This window comes from Lygodium microphyllum, chromosome 23, assembly GCF_053477565.2.
Source record: "Lygodium microphyllum isolate KBCC chromosome 23, Lygodium_microphyllum_v1.1.10, whole genome shotgun sequence".
In the NCBI taxonomy this organism is placed as follows: Eukaryota; Viridiplantae; Streptophyta; class Polypodiopsida; order Schizaeales; family Lygodiaceae; genus Lygodium; species Lygodium microphyllum.
This window is the reverse complement of record NC_141157.1, coordinates 56,334,273-56,347,731: the sequence shown is the minus strand read 5'-3', so window position 1 is coordinate 56,347,731 and position 13,459 is coordinate 56,334,273. Positions and strand designations below refer to the sequence as shown.

The window sequence follows — 13,459 nt, the reverse complement described above, 5'->3', positions numbered from 1 at the left end:
TAAGAAGTGTAAACTACCATTGCAATGCATTTCCCTTAAAAAATGTGGTTGCCTTGCGTATCTTAGATGCCTCTGTGAAGTTGTCTTCAAAATAGGTTGCATCAAACTGTTGAATAAAAACAAGTGTTTTCAACCTATCTTGTGCACCACTGAAAGGCTTAAACTCAAGGTTGCAGTTGTACGTATGTACGGATCGATCGGTACCGTATGGATCCGTACGCGTACGGATCGATCTGTACATTTATTTTTTTTGAAAACCCCTGTTTGACCTTCAGCGTACAAATTTGGGCTTATTTCGGAATTTCGCCTACAGCGCTCTGTTTCGCTCTGTCTCGGCACATTGTGCACATTGCAACTAGGTAATTCTCACGATCTCTCTCGCTCATGGCCTTGGTCCCTCATGATGCATCTCTGTCTCGTACTGCACACACTCTCTCTCTCTCTCTCTCTCTCTCTCAACCGCGAGCAGTCAATGTACTACACGATTAATCTCGTCTCTCTCTTGCTCCCTCCCGAGTCCCTCTCCCTCTCTCTCTCTCTCTCTATCTTTCTTCCTTTGGAGTATGCTCTAAGCTCTGTCTCTCTCTTTCTTTGTGTCACATAGCTTCCAGGATCCAATATGCTGAAGCCATGTAACCCCTACTGGCAGGAGCGCACCAATGTCATTCGTGTTATTAATATGCCAACCCAAGTTGGTTCTGGCACGCGTAGATGGTAGTGCAAGTATTGCAACTTCGAGCTCAAGAGCACAATTTCTCGTATTGTGATACACTTGACAGGTATTGGCACCACCGGCAATTGTGGTGGGTGCAAGCAGGTGCCACAGGATATCAGAGACAAGCTCATTGCTGAGAATTCATCAACAGCAAAGGGTTCAAAGAAGGTAAGGGGCAGCCAACACACTCAAGATGCACTGCATGATGCGCTTGTGGGGGAGATGGGTGATTCTTCCATACAGGATAGCAAGCCTACAGGGGGAAAAAAGAGGGCCCGTGTCATGTAGGAGGTTGATGAGGATGATGATGCACATGTGCTGAGTCAGAGTACTTTGCCTTCACGTGTGTCATCTCTTTCGTGGGTGAAAGAGAGACAAAAAGTGGCTGAGATGGAGATTGCTCACACTCTTGTGGAGTGCAACATCTCCTTCAATGTACTAAGGACTGACCAGTGGTAGAGAATGGTGAGGCCATAGCAGAGGTTGGCCATACAAACTTGTGGTCCGGGGTGGAGTATAACAAAATGTGTACCACAATGCTTGAAGAGCAGAAAGCCTTGATAGACAAGGCATTGGTACCTGTCAAGGTAGGATGGCAGTCTTTTGGGTGCACCATGATATCTGATGGCTGGAGTGATATGTGTAGACGACACATTATCAATATTTTGGTGTCCTCATGTCTTGGCACATACTTCTTGCGAGTTGTGGATGTAGGAAAGGCAAGAGAATCCATCAGTGCTGAGTTTATTTATCACCACATCAGATAAGCAATTTTGGATGTTGGGCTAGAGAATGTGGTCCAAGTGGTGACAGACAATGCTTCAAATTGCAAGCGTATGGGTGAATTGGTCAAGGCAGAGTTTCCTCGCATTGCTTGGACTCCTTGTGCTGCTTGCTTGGACTTGTTGATGGAGGATATTGGAAAGTTGCCATGGGTGCAACCTCATGTTGCAGATGCCACGAAGATTACCACATTTTTCCGAAAAAAACAACAGGCTTTGGCCATCTTCAGGAGCCATAGTGCACTTGATTTGTTGCGACCCTTGAAGATTAGGTTTTCTTATATGTTCCCGGTCTTGCAGAGGCTTTTTAGATTGCGGGACCCAGTACTACAGACTGTGGTGGACCCAAAATGGAGGTTTATGCACCATGTGCAGACAAAGGCCACTAGATACATTCAACAGAAAGTGCTTGACGAGGCCTTTTGGACAGAGGTATGGAGCTTGACAATGGCATTGTAGCCTATCCATGTCCTCCTCTGAGTCACAGATATGGAGGGCTCTACTCTTGGACTGGTCTATCATCTCTTCATGGAGATGAAGCGCCATATTGCCGCTTGTACGACATTGAGGAGTCTCGGTGAATGTACACTTGGATATTTTTCTTAGCTGATTATATTAATATTAAATAATATGCACATTGCAACAATATGTTTAAAGTTATATTATATAATGACTGTTGGAATGTTGGCTTGTCAATTTGTAGCCGGGGTGACATCCTGGCTATTGTAGAGCGGCGATGGACGTTCATGAGCCATCCCATTCATGGGATGGCTGCATTGCTTCATCCCTTCTACAAGAAGCCAGAGCTGTTTAATGAGAGCACTCTGCTCATGTAGAAAGACCAGTACATCAACATAATGTGCGACGAGGATGAGCAACTTGAGATTGATGCAGAGATGGTGAGTTTTATGAACAATCTAGGACCATCCTTTGCTAGAGCGGTGGTTAAAAGGATGCTAGAGCGGTGGTTTTGAGAGAGGAGGCGACGAAATTTCCTCTCATGTGGTGGCAGAGCTATGGAAGACAAGGTCTTCCAAAGCTGACTCATCTTGCTCTTCGAATCCTCTCACAGGTACTCTTGACTCTTTCACAATTACATCCATCTTTAAAGTTTAATTCATTAAGGGTTTTGACTCCAAATTCGTATCTAGATTCGTGATCGTAGGATTGTTCTGCTAGTGCTTGTGAGAGCTGTCGTATTGCTGCGCATTCGAGGTGTGAAAACCACCCAAAAGTTGTGTGTGTGATTTGATACTTTGTACATCCTTAGTTGTTGTGTTTACATTTATTTTCTGCGTATGAGTATAGTGAGGAGGAGTTGGAGGCATAGTGGTGAGCAAGATGAGATGCTTTTAGCTTATGTTGAGCAAGGTCAAGTGGAAAGCAGTTTATCGTGTTACAAACAAATGTAAGATGAAGGTTGTATTCCTTGCAAGGTAATATTTGTCCTTAGCCTTCAGGCATGCATAGTAGTCATAGAGAAGATGACATTACTAGAAATTAGACAAGCAAAGGTGACACAAATGCATTGAAGGATGTGTTGGATGATGGGGCTTTACCAAAAGCAGCTGATTATGATAACAGAATTGCATTACATCTTGCCGCTAGTGAGGGACATTGCTCAATAGTGGAGTTGCTACTTTAGTATAATGCTCTTGTCAATCCAACGGACCGTTGGGATAGAACAAGTGTTATGCAACATGGCTGATGCAACACTTCAACTTATAGATCATACATATCGGCTTCTTTGTGAGCATTACGGTATGCACGGGAAGTTGAAAAGGTGGAGGCCGCTTTTCTGCGTGTGATATGCTATGAAAGGAAGAGTGGCTAAAAAGGGGATTGTGAATAGTAAATGGTAAGAAAAGCAAAAAGGCTATTTTGGGGGGAAAAAAGCAGATTCGAAAGGAAGGGAAAAGCATTGGAGAGGATCGACGGGAGATTAGAGGGAGATAGGCAATTCTCAGAGATTCACAAGGAGATGCTGAAGCTCTAAAAAAAAAAAAATGACGTTTGTTTCATGTGGAAGGAGAATTGGAGGTCGTCAAATTGAAAAGTGTATTATTGTGCACTTGTTGGTGTGAAAGGTTGCAAAAGAATTGCTTGTTGTGCCATTATTGAGAAGCTCGACAAGAACAACTACCCTTCATGGAAGTTTCATGTGACAAACTTCCTCATTGGAAAGGGTCTTTATGAGTTTGTTTCAAGTAAAAAAAAGGAACCAGAGCTGGGTATCCCTCCGGGGTATCCCTCCGACTGTACATGAATTAAAGGCATGGAAAAAATGGAATGCAAAAGACAAAAAGGTGATGTACTAGCTATCTGCAATCATTGATAATACTATGCTAGGACATATCAGGAATGCAAAAACTTTACATACGTGATTCCTAACATGGTATCAAAGCTGCGCCATTGAGAGAGGTTAATTTTGAAGGCTGAAGGAAAGGAAAATAAGCAAGTTTTGAGCAACCAAGAAATGGGTAAGAAGCTCTCCCATTCCTCCACTCTTTTTCTTAGACAGTGCTTGTGGAGGCACTGAAAGCAGGGTAGAGTGAAAATCTCAGATTGCTGTGAGATTTGGTGTGTGAGCAAAGCACTCTATATTTTACAGGAATGCCCTTATAGCCATTTCCAAAGTTTTTTTGGACATCTAAGGCCATTTTAAGCCCCGTTTTAGAGTCACAAGGTTGCAGACATTAGTTTCAAGATACATTGTGATTTCGGTTGTATTAACCGAAAGTGGGTGCACATGTTGTAGGTTTCGAATCTAAAATTTTTGAGGTGATTGCCAGGAAGAAAACATAAGGTTTATCTACAAATAGGTTGGAAATTACATGTACTATTGAGTAATCAGTGAAAAAGGTTGAGGATAGAAAAATGGTGGCCTGAACGACGCAGAAATAGAGGAATCAGAGTTTGGACAGCTGCTCTCAGCTAATTCCGATTATGATTTGAGTTTCTCTGTGCATCTTTGCGACCAGTAGTTCCCATAGCTTTGTAGCTAAAGCTGCAAGGCCTGCGATGAATGCACAGACGGCCCTTCATTATAAACAGCAACATCAACCGTAGCACCATCATCAGAAGCAAAGCTTCCAACTAGACAAGCAACACAGCCCTATCGCCATGACGAACGGCATACACAACAATCCATACCTGCTCTTATGTCATCACAACATCCTCAGTTCAATACTGTAGTCTCTTTGTCTTCTATCTTGGAGAACAGCCTTGAAGTCCCTCTAGACAACTTCTGCACATCCCTGCCTGTGATGCGCTATCATTCTAACCCTAGCTTTATCGTGGCTAGCCTTCTGGAAGAGAAGGCTTTTGACCTGCTTTTGGGATTCCCGTGGATGGGAGTGATCAATCAGGGAGATGTTTTGGTGTGATCGAATTTGGGGAATAGAGAAAAAAAAAACAGCGGCGTCATCACCATCTATGTGGCGTTGGTTGGTATCATCACAAGATCAGGCTACCAGATTGGTGAGATTGTATGTTGGAAGTCAATCAGAGTTTTTTTTTTTGAGGATTTTGCAGACTCCATGGAGAAGATGGGCAGCATTACATCACCAAGTGATAGTGAAGGTGAAATTCGCCTAAATTGCAGGGTGGTGAACTTGGGATCGGCACCAGCTACAGCACCGACTTCTGGTGATTGAGTGCAGAGTCCTAGGCAAGGAAAGGATTATAGCCTTGATGTTATACCAGCTTTCCAACCTGTGCAGGAACAAAGCAAGTGAGCCTTTCACATATTTCAGACGTGGAGCTGAAGGAGACTAAATTGCTCAGTCTAATGGTACAAAAGATTTAGGATTGAATGATTCCTTATTCGGTGAAACAGCAACTGCATTAGCACTGAAAGAGATGCGTTAGTTGCAGCTCTTGCACATTTGAAAATACCAAATGTTTCTGTGACTAATGATGGCAAGGTACTCCCAGCTAGCAGGACATCAGGAAAATTTCAGAATGGTAGATTAGATGAAAACCAGTGACTGAAAAGTGTAAAAGGCAAAAGATTGAAACTTGGGCGAGTTCTAGTGGTACTGGCTTTAGCGCTGCACTCAAGACACATACTAGCTGACCCATCAGCTGAAGAAGAGTCTGTTTTGAAGACATTCTCTTGAAGACTGGATGACATATTTGATGCTCTTGTATTCTGATTTGTAACTTGATGTGGCTTTCTTGAGAGGATTGATTCTCTTGAACCAAAAATTGTAATACACTTAAACCATGGCATCATATTCATCTTGATTATTTACTTCACTTGATCTTCCGTCTTGGAATTTCTCAAGGACCTCTGTGGTCGCGACTTTGTTTTTCGAAAACCCTTCGACATCTTTGGTGAACCCGACGTGAAAGCGTCGCAAAAATTTCAGGATGGGAGATACTTCAGCCTCTTCTACAATTCCAGCTGCCTCTACTTCAGCTCCATCAATGACTGCTGCGTCAAGTATTTCAACAGAGGATCTAAAGCAGATTTTGCAGAATATGTCCATGTATATGCAGCTCCAAAATCAGCAAACACAATTGTATATGCAGCAGCAGCAACGATTGCATCAACAACAGTTGTCTCAGCAAAGGCAACTCTATTCGGAGCAGGAGAATGCAAACAGCGCGACTAAGGCTATTGAAGCAGTTGAGAATGAGAAGAAGCTATTTGATGGCCGTAATGTTTCAGTATATTTGAAGATATATGAGATCAAGATGGGGTTTTTTGGAGTTCCTGTTGGACTTATGAGTAAGTACTTCCTTCATCTTGTCACACCCGCTTTGAGGACAAAAGTGACTGATCTTTTTATTCAAAATACACATTGGCAAGATTTTAAGAAGGCCCTGAAAGAAAAATACTTCCTTGAGGACTTTGGTATGGCTACTCGGCGGTCATTCCGAGAGTGGGTCTATATGCCAAACAAAGGTCTAGCTGCTTCGGAGTTGATTCGAGAATTTGAGGAGAGGTATAGTCAGCTTGATGCCATTGAACAAAGAGCATTGAATGTTGAAAAAGTTGAGCTTTTCTTGCAAGCTGCTGATCCTGCTCTTCAAGAAGAATTGGGTGAGCTTCTTGAGGATCGCACGAAGCCTATGGGTCTTAAAACTGATTGGCAGGATGCTCAGGATGCAGTCTCGACTTTGACCAAGAGGAGGATATGGAAGACTCGCCTACAGAATGGTTCCATGACACCTACACTATCATCAGCTCCTATGCCTGCTTCTATCCCTGTTATTTCTTCTCCTCCTCAGTCAGTTTCTTGGCCTATGCCAGTGCCTACTGTTTCCATTCCACCTATTCCTCCTGTTCCACGACCGATGCCTACACCTTCTGTACCAAAACCATCCGCTCCATCGGTGCCTACCTCTCTTGATGACATAATCAAAGGAATAACAAATTTGACACTGGAGTCAGTCAAAGCGGAGCTGGTGGGAAAGTTGAAAGAGCAGTTTGCTTCGACTGCGCCTACTTTTTCTAGTGCTCCTACTGCACTTAGGAGTGCTCCTAGTGCACCTAGGAGAGATCGGAGATGTATTTGGTGCGATAGTACGGACCATCAGCATTGTAGGGATTGTGAATCTTTTCAGGATGCAAGGAGGAAGAATTTGGTATATTGGGGGCAAGATGGTAAGATTTGGTTGACTGAGATAGGAGCTCCACTTGCTACCAACTTTGGTAAAGGTGGAATGAAGAAGTTAGTGGAGGACATGGCTGCGCGTACTTCTTATGTGACAGCTAGAGGTGATGCGTCTGCATATGGAGTCCAGATTGAGAAGGGATCAGAGACTCAGTCAGCACTATGGACTTATGCTATGGAGACTGCAAACAAGGGGAAAATTCAGCAAACTGTTTTGACTAGTGCATGCTCTAGCATCAGATCAGAGACAGGTTGGGACTCGCTTGTTGACAGGTACTCTATTTATGCTTATTTGGCTAAGTCTCATGGTGCAGATGTACTTGTTGAGGAGAAGCGTAAGATGGATGAAGAAAATCCAAGTGCAGCTAAGAAGACTAGAGGGGGTGAGTTTGTTACTCCACCTACTGCAGGACCGTCTTCAAGACCAGGGCCAGATCGACAGATGGAAGATGCTCAAAAGAGAGAAAAGAGGCAAGAGCCTAGAGAGAGAAAGCAGCCAGGGTTTAGATTGATATCCGATATTGAGACATCTACAGACATGAAGAAAATCTTTAATGATAAGATACTTGGCAGTGAGGTGACTTTCACTATTTCTGAGATTTTGGGCATCTCAAAAAGAGAGTTTCAGGATCAGTTTCAGGAGGTTTTGAAGAGGAAAAGACATGCATTGTCTACCACTGATACACAGGGAGTTTTGATTGGGGAGTTGGATGAGGATGAGGATGAGGTTATGGTTGATAATGCTTCTGTTTTTCCGCGGGTAGAGAAGAGGGTTCAGCCTATGCATTATGTTGAAATTGATGAGCCTGTCTTGATACCGCGTAGTCACTTTTCGCGGAGCCATTGGGCTAGGGCAACTACAGAGACGATGGTAAAGATTGGAGAGAAACAGGTGCCTTATGTTGCATTGGTGGATCATGGTTCAGAGATTAATCTCATAGTTCGTGGAGTTTATGAGAGTAACAGATGGCCTATGGATGTAGAGCATGGGTGGCGTATGAGAGCTGCCAATAACACTGTAGGTGATTTGTATGCTGCCTGTTCTAGTGTCAGGGTTTCTATTGGTGATGTAGAGGAGGATTTTCATTTCTTTGTGCAGGATTCATGCTCTTATCCTATAATTCTTGGACAGCCACTCATCACAGAGATGTGCATGGAAACAAAGGTCATGGATGATGGATCTGCTTATGCACGGATTGGCAGTAAAGATGGTATGAGAGCAGTTCAGTTTATGACTGTATGTGTGAACCATGTTAGAAACAGGGATACTCTCAGAGATGCACCTTTGCCCATTGTGAGGGATTCGGGTTTTCATTAGGTACCGCCGTTTCGCAAGACGACGGTGGTACAGAGCAGAGGAGATTGGAGTTCTCGCCTCCTGGCAGCGGTGTTTTCTCCTCCGGTTTTGTTGGGATTTCAGCAAACAGTTCGATGAGTTATCAGAAGACTTCTAGGTTGCCTAGAGTTGCCAGACAGCATATATGCAGGAAGGAGAAAAATTTGAAAAATGCAGGAATTTTGGAGGATGATGAGCACATAGATGGGATGTATGACAGTGTGATTTGTGCAGATACGATGACAGAGATGGGAGATATGCTGAAAACTGATATGCAGAATTGTCACAGTAATGTATTAGTGCAGTCCCTGGATATGTTTCATGAAATTGCAGATTTTGTGTCACAGATTGAGTCAGAGGCTGAGGTAACTCAGCAAAGAGTGTTGAGTGCTGAAGAAATTCAGCAAACAGAGTTTCCAGCTGGTTATGATCAGCTTTCAGAGACACAGAGGGCTGAAAACTTTTAGCCAACAGAGTTTACTGCTGAAATATTTCAGCATTCAGAGTTTAGGGCTGTTCCTATGCAGTCCATAGAGCAGAGGGCTGAGGATATTCAGCCATTGGAGTGCAGAATTGCTGATTTACAGCAAGATTTGTGTAATGCAGAAGGGCATAATGAAGCCAGGGTTGACACGAAATACAAGACTGTGGATAAGAAGGTGGATTTTATAGGCAAGATTATGGAGTATTGTTCTACCACTTCAGAGATACAAAGATTCATTGGAGCTTGTGTGTTTTACATGATTTGGATACCCCATTTTGCACACATAGCAGATTGTTTATATGAGCTGTTTCGAAAGGGGCAGAAAGTATTTTGGGATGAGAGCCACACTAAAGCCATGCGAAAAATGAGAAAGTTATTGCAGATTTTTTGGAAGATGGTGAAAAGATGGTTTGGGTTGTATATAGTCAGACATGTCTTTGATAATGTAACATATAAGCTGACAGAATTGGATGGGACAGTGCTTAGAGTGCCTATTGCTAGAAAAAGAATCAAGATTTTCAAGAAAAGAGATGATGAAGATTATGCATTGGAAGAATTTGCAAGAGAACAACGAGAAGAAACTCCAATGGAAGAGACAGATGATATGACAGATAATCTTGTTGATATACCAGAAATGCATAATGAAGAGATTGATCTGTTTGTGGAACTTGATGATAATGATCATGGGTAGTTGGCCCATCCGGAGGATGTGCAGGATTAGAGGGGGTGGATGTCGTATTTCTGCGCATTCGAGGTGTGAAAACCACCCAAAAGTTGTGTGTGTGATTTGATACTTTGTACATCCTTAGTTGTTGTGTTTACATTTATTTTCTGCGTATGAGTATAGTGAGGAGGAGTTGGAGGCATAGTGGTGAGCAAGATGAGATGCTTTCAGCCTATGTTGAGCAAGGTCAAGTGGAAAGCAGTCTATCGTGTTACAAACAAATGTAAGATGAAGGTTGTATTCCTTGCAAGGCAATATTTGTCCTTAGCCTTCAGGCATGCATAGTAGTCATAGAGAAGATGACATTACTAGAAATTAGACAAGCAAAGGTGACACAAATGCATTGAAGGATGTGTTGGATGATGGGGCTTCACCAAAAGCAGCTGATTATGATAACAGAATTGCATTACATCTTGTCGCTAGTGAGGGACATTGCTCAATAGTGGAGTTGCTACTTTAGTATAATGCTCTTGTCAATCCAACGGACCGTTGGGATAGAACAAGTGTTATGCAACATGGCTGATGCAACACTTCAACTTATAGATCATACATATCGGCTTCTTTGTGAGCATTACGGTATGCACGGGAAGTTGAAAAGGTGGAGGCCGCTTTTCTGCGTGTGATATGCTATGAAAGGAAGAGTGGCTAAAAAGGGGATTGTGAATAGTAAATGGTAAGAAAAGCAAAAAGGCTATTTTGGGGGGAAAAAAGCAGATTCGAAAGGAAGGGAAAAGCATTGGAGAGGATCGACGGGAGATTAGAGGGAGATAGGCAATTCTCAGAGATTCACAAGGAGATGCTGAAGCTCTAAAAAAAAAAAACGACGTTTGTTTCATGTGGAAGGAGAACTCGAGGTCGTCAAATTCTGAGGATAGAAAGATGGTGGCCTGAACGACGCAGAAATAGAGGAATCAGAGTTTGGACAGCTGCTCTCAGCTAATTCCGATTATGATTTGAGTTTCTCTGTGCATCTTTGCGACCAGCGGTTCCCATAGCTTTGCAGCTAAAGCTGCAAGGCCTGCGATGAATGCACAGACGGCCCTTCATTATAAACAGCAACATCAACCGTAGCACCATCATCAGAAGCAAAGCTTCCAACTAGACCAGCACAACAGCCCTATCGCCATGACGAACGGCATACACAACAATCCATACCTGCTCTTATGTCATCACAACATCCTCAGTTCAATACTGTAGTCTCTTTGTCTTCTATCTTGGAGAACAGCCTTGAAGTCCCTCTAGACAACTTCTGCCTGTGATGCGCTATCATTCTAACCCTAGCTTTATCGTGGCTAGCCTTCTGGAAGAGAAGGCTTTCGACCTGCTTTTGGGATTCCCGTGGATGGGAGCAATCAATCAGGGAGATGTTTTGGTGTGATCGAATTTGGGGAATAGAGAAAAAAAAAACAGCGGCGTCATCACCATCTATGTGGCGTTGGTTGGTATCATCACAAGATCAGGCTACCAGACTGGTGAGATTGTATGTTGGAAGTCAATCGGAGTTTTTTTTTTGAGGATTTTGCAGACTCCATGGAGAAGATGGGCAGCATTACATCACCAAGTGACAGTGAAGGTGAAATTCGCCTAAATTGCAGGGTGGTGAACTTGGGATCGGCACCAGCTACAGCACCGACTTCTGGTGATTGAGTGCGGAGTTCTAGGCAAGGAAAGGATTATAGCCTTGATGTTATACCAGCTTTCCAACCTGTGCAGGAACAAAGCAAGTGAGCCTTTCACATATTTCAGACGTGGAGCTGAAGGAGACTAAATTGCTCAGTCTAATGGTACAAAAGATTTAGGATTGAATGATTCCTTATTCGGTGAAACAGCAACTGCATTAGCACTGAAAGAGATGCGTTAGTTGCAGCTCTTGCACATTTGAAAATACCAAATGTTTCTGTGACTAATGATGGCAAGGTACTCCCAGCTAGCAGGACATCAGGAAAATTTCAGAATGGTAGATCAGATGAAAACCAGTGACTGAAAAGTGTAAAAGGCAAAAGATTGAAACTTGGGCGAGTTCTAGTGGTACTGACTTTAGCGCTGCACTCAAGACACATACTAGCTGACCCATCAGCTGAAGAAGAGTCTGTTTTGAAGACATTCTCTTGAAGACTGGATGACATATTTGATGCTCTTGTATTCTGATTTGTAACTTGATGTGGTTTTCTTGAGAGGATTGATTCTCTTGAACCAAAAATTGTAATACACTTAAACCATGGCATCATATTCATCTTGATTATTTACTTCACTTGATCTTCCGTCTTGGAATTTCTCAAGGACCTCTGTGGTCGCGACTTTGCTTTTCGAAAACCCTTCGACAGCGCAATTGGAGCGCCTTCTCCTTGGTTCACACGAAGATCCGCAATCAACTTAGTACCACTCAGCTAGAGCGATTAGTGTATTGCCGAGCTAACATGAAGCTCGTGCGAGATTATCATGCTTTGGGGACACTCAAGCAGGTATATTTAGCTGTCCGATGTCGTACGTCTTTTGAAACATTTCAATATAATTAGGTCATTCCTTGTGGTTCTGATTCGTTGGATTTTACTTTTCCATAGGCAGATCCGACTCGTGTGAAGATAGTGCTAGCCTTTACTAAGGACGATGTGGAGCAGCGTGTCAGAAACGAGCAGGGAGATATTATATGACTCCTTCACAGAGAGTTGGAGAGCATTGATCGTTGTGTCGTGAGGGCATGCACACGGGCTTTGGTGATACCTTTGCATGAGGAGGCTGCAGATTCAGAGAGCACTAGATGGAGGAGTATTCGTCGAGGGAAGCTGCTTGTTTGTACATAGCGGACTCGGGCGAATGAGACTGTCACTCTCATTCATATTCAGAGAGAGCCAAGAGATGATGATGTAGCACATGGATCTCATGATACATCTTTCACATCATCACATGTGCTCGTGATGGCAGAGCCTGAGTATGACGAGGGCAATGTTCTGACAGATGGGGATTTGCTCTCTTCTGGTGCATCGTCATTATCATCATCTGATGAGGAGCTTTGACTCTTAGATCATGTTTCATTGTGGAGTCTAGACTTTGGACTCGCCCTTATGGGCCTTTTAAGGACATTTCTATGATGTAGTGTCGCAGCTTGCTATGTAGTATGTGCATTGTATTTAGTTTATTTTGATGCATTTGCAGCCTTTTAACATGGATGAGAGTCGCAACTTTTGTTGTGTAAACACTGATTCATCAGTTTATATAGAGCTAAGAGTGGTGATTGGTGATTGAAGATTGAACTCTGATTGAAAACTGGTTTTGGTATTTGATGTTTGATTTCTGAAGTAACAAGTTTTACAACGTGCGGCAAGGGTTTTGTGATTACTAATCAAATGCATATTAGCAAAGACCTTATTAGATTGTCTTGTAGGTCTCTCACAATTTAAAATGTATTTGGATATTTTTATGTTTATTTTGATATGAAATGCCATATAGATTGATATTTTTTACAATGGTATGTATTTTTACGTACACAAAAATTTTATTTGTACGGAACAACGTACAAATACATATTGTACATTACGTACACATCAACCTTGCTCAAACTTCACGCTTTTGCCACCTTCATCATAGTCCTTTGGCGGACCTATGGGAGTCAAGTTATCATAAATGGGCTGCTGTAAAAAGGGTGCATTGGTTGTATTTGCATAAAAACCAGCACTATCTGAAGCACCTACATGACCAACATTAAATCCTTGTGCTCCAAACAGTCCTTGGGGGTGCCAATACATATCCATATGGCTTGCTTTGTGCCTCAAGCATCATGCCTATGCTGTCATACA

At 42.8% G+C, this 13,459-nt stretch overlaps 1 protein-coding gene and 1 pseudogene across 3 annotated transcripts in view; both read left to right on the top strand.

The window, feature by feature from the left end:
- LOC148016207 (Transducin/WD40 repeat-like superfamily protein) overlaps positions 1-13,459 on the top strand; it is an 85,957-nt gene that overhangs the window by 19,825 nt on the left and 52,673 nt on the right. The window lies entirely within an intron of this gene.
- Positions 544-12,679, top strand: LOC148016208 (uncharacterized; annotated as a pseudogene).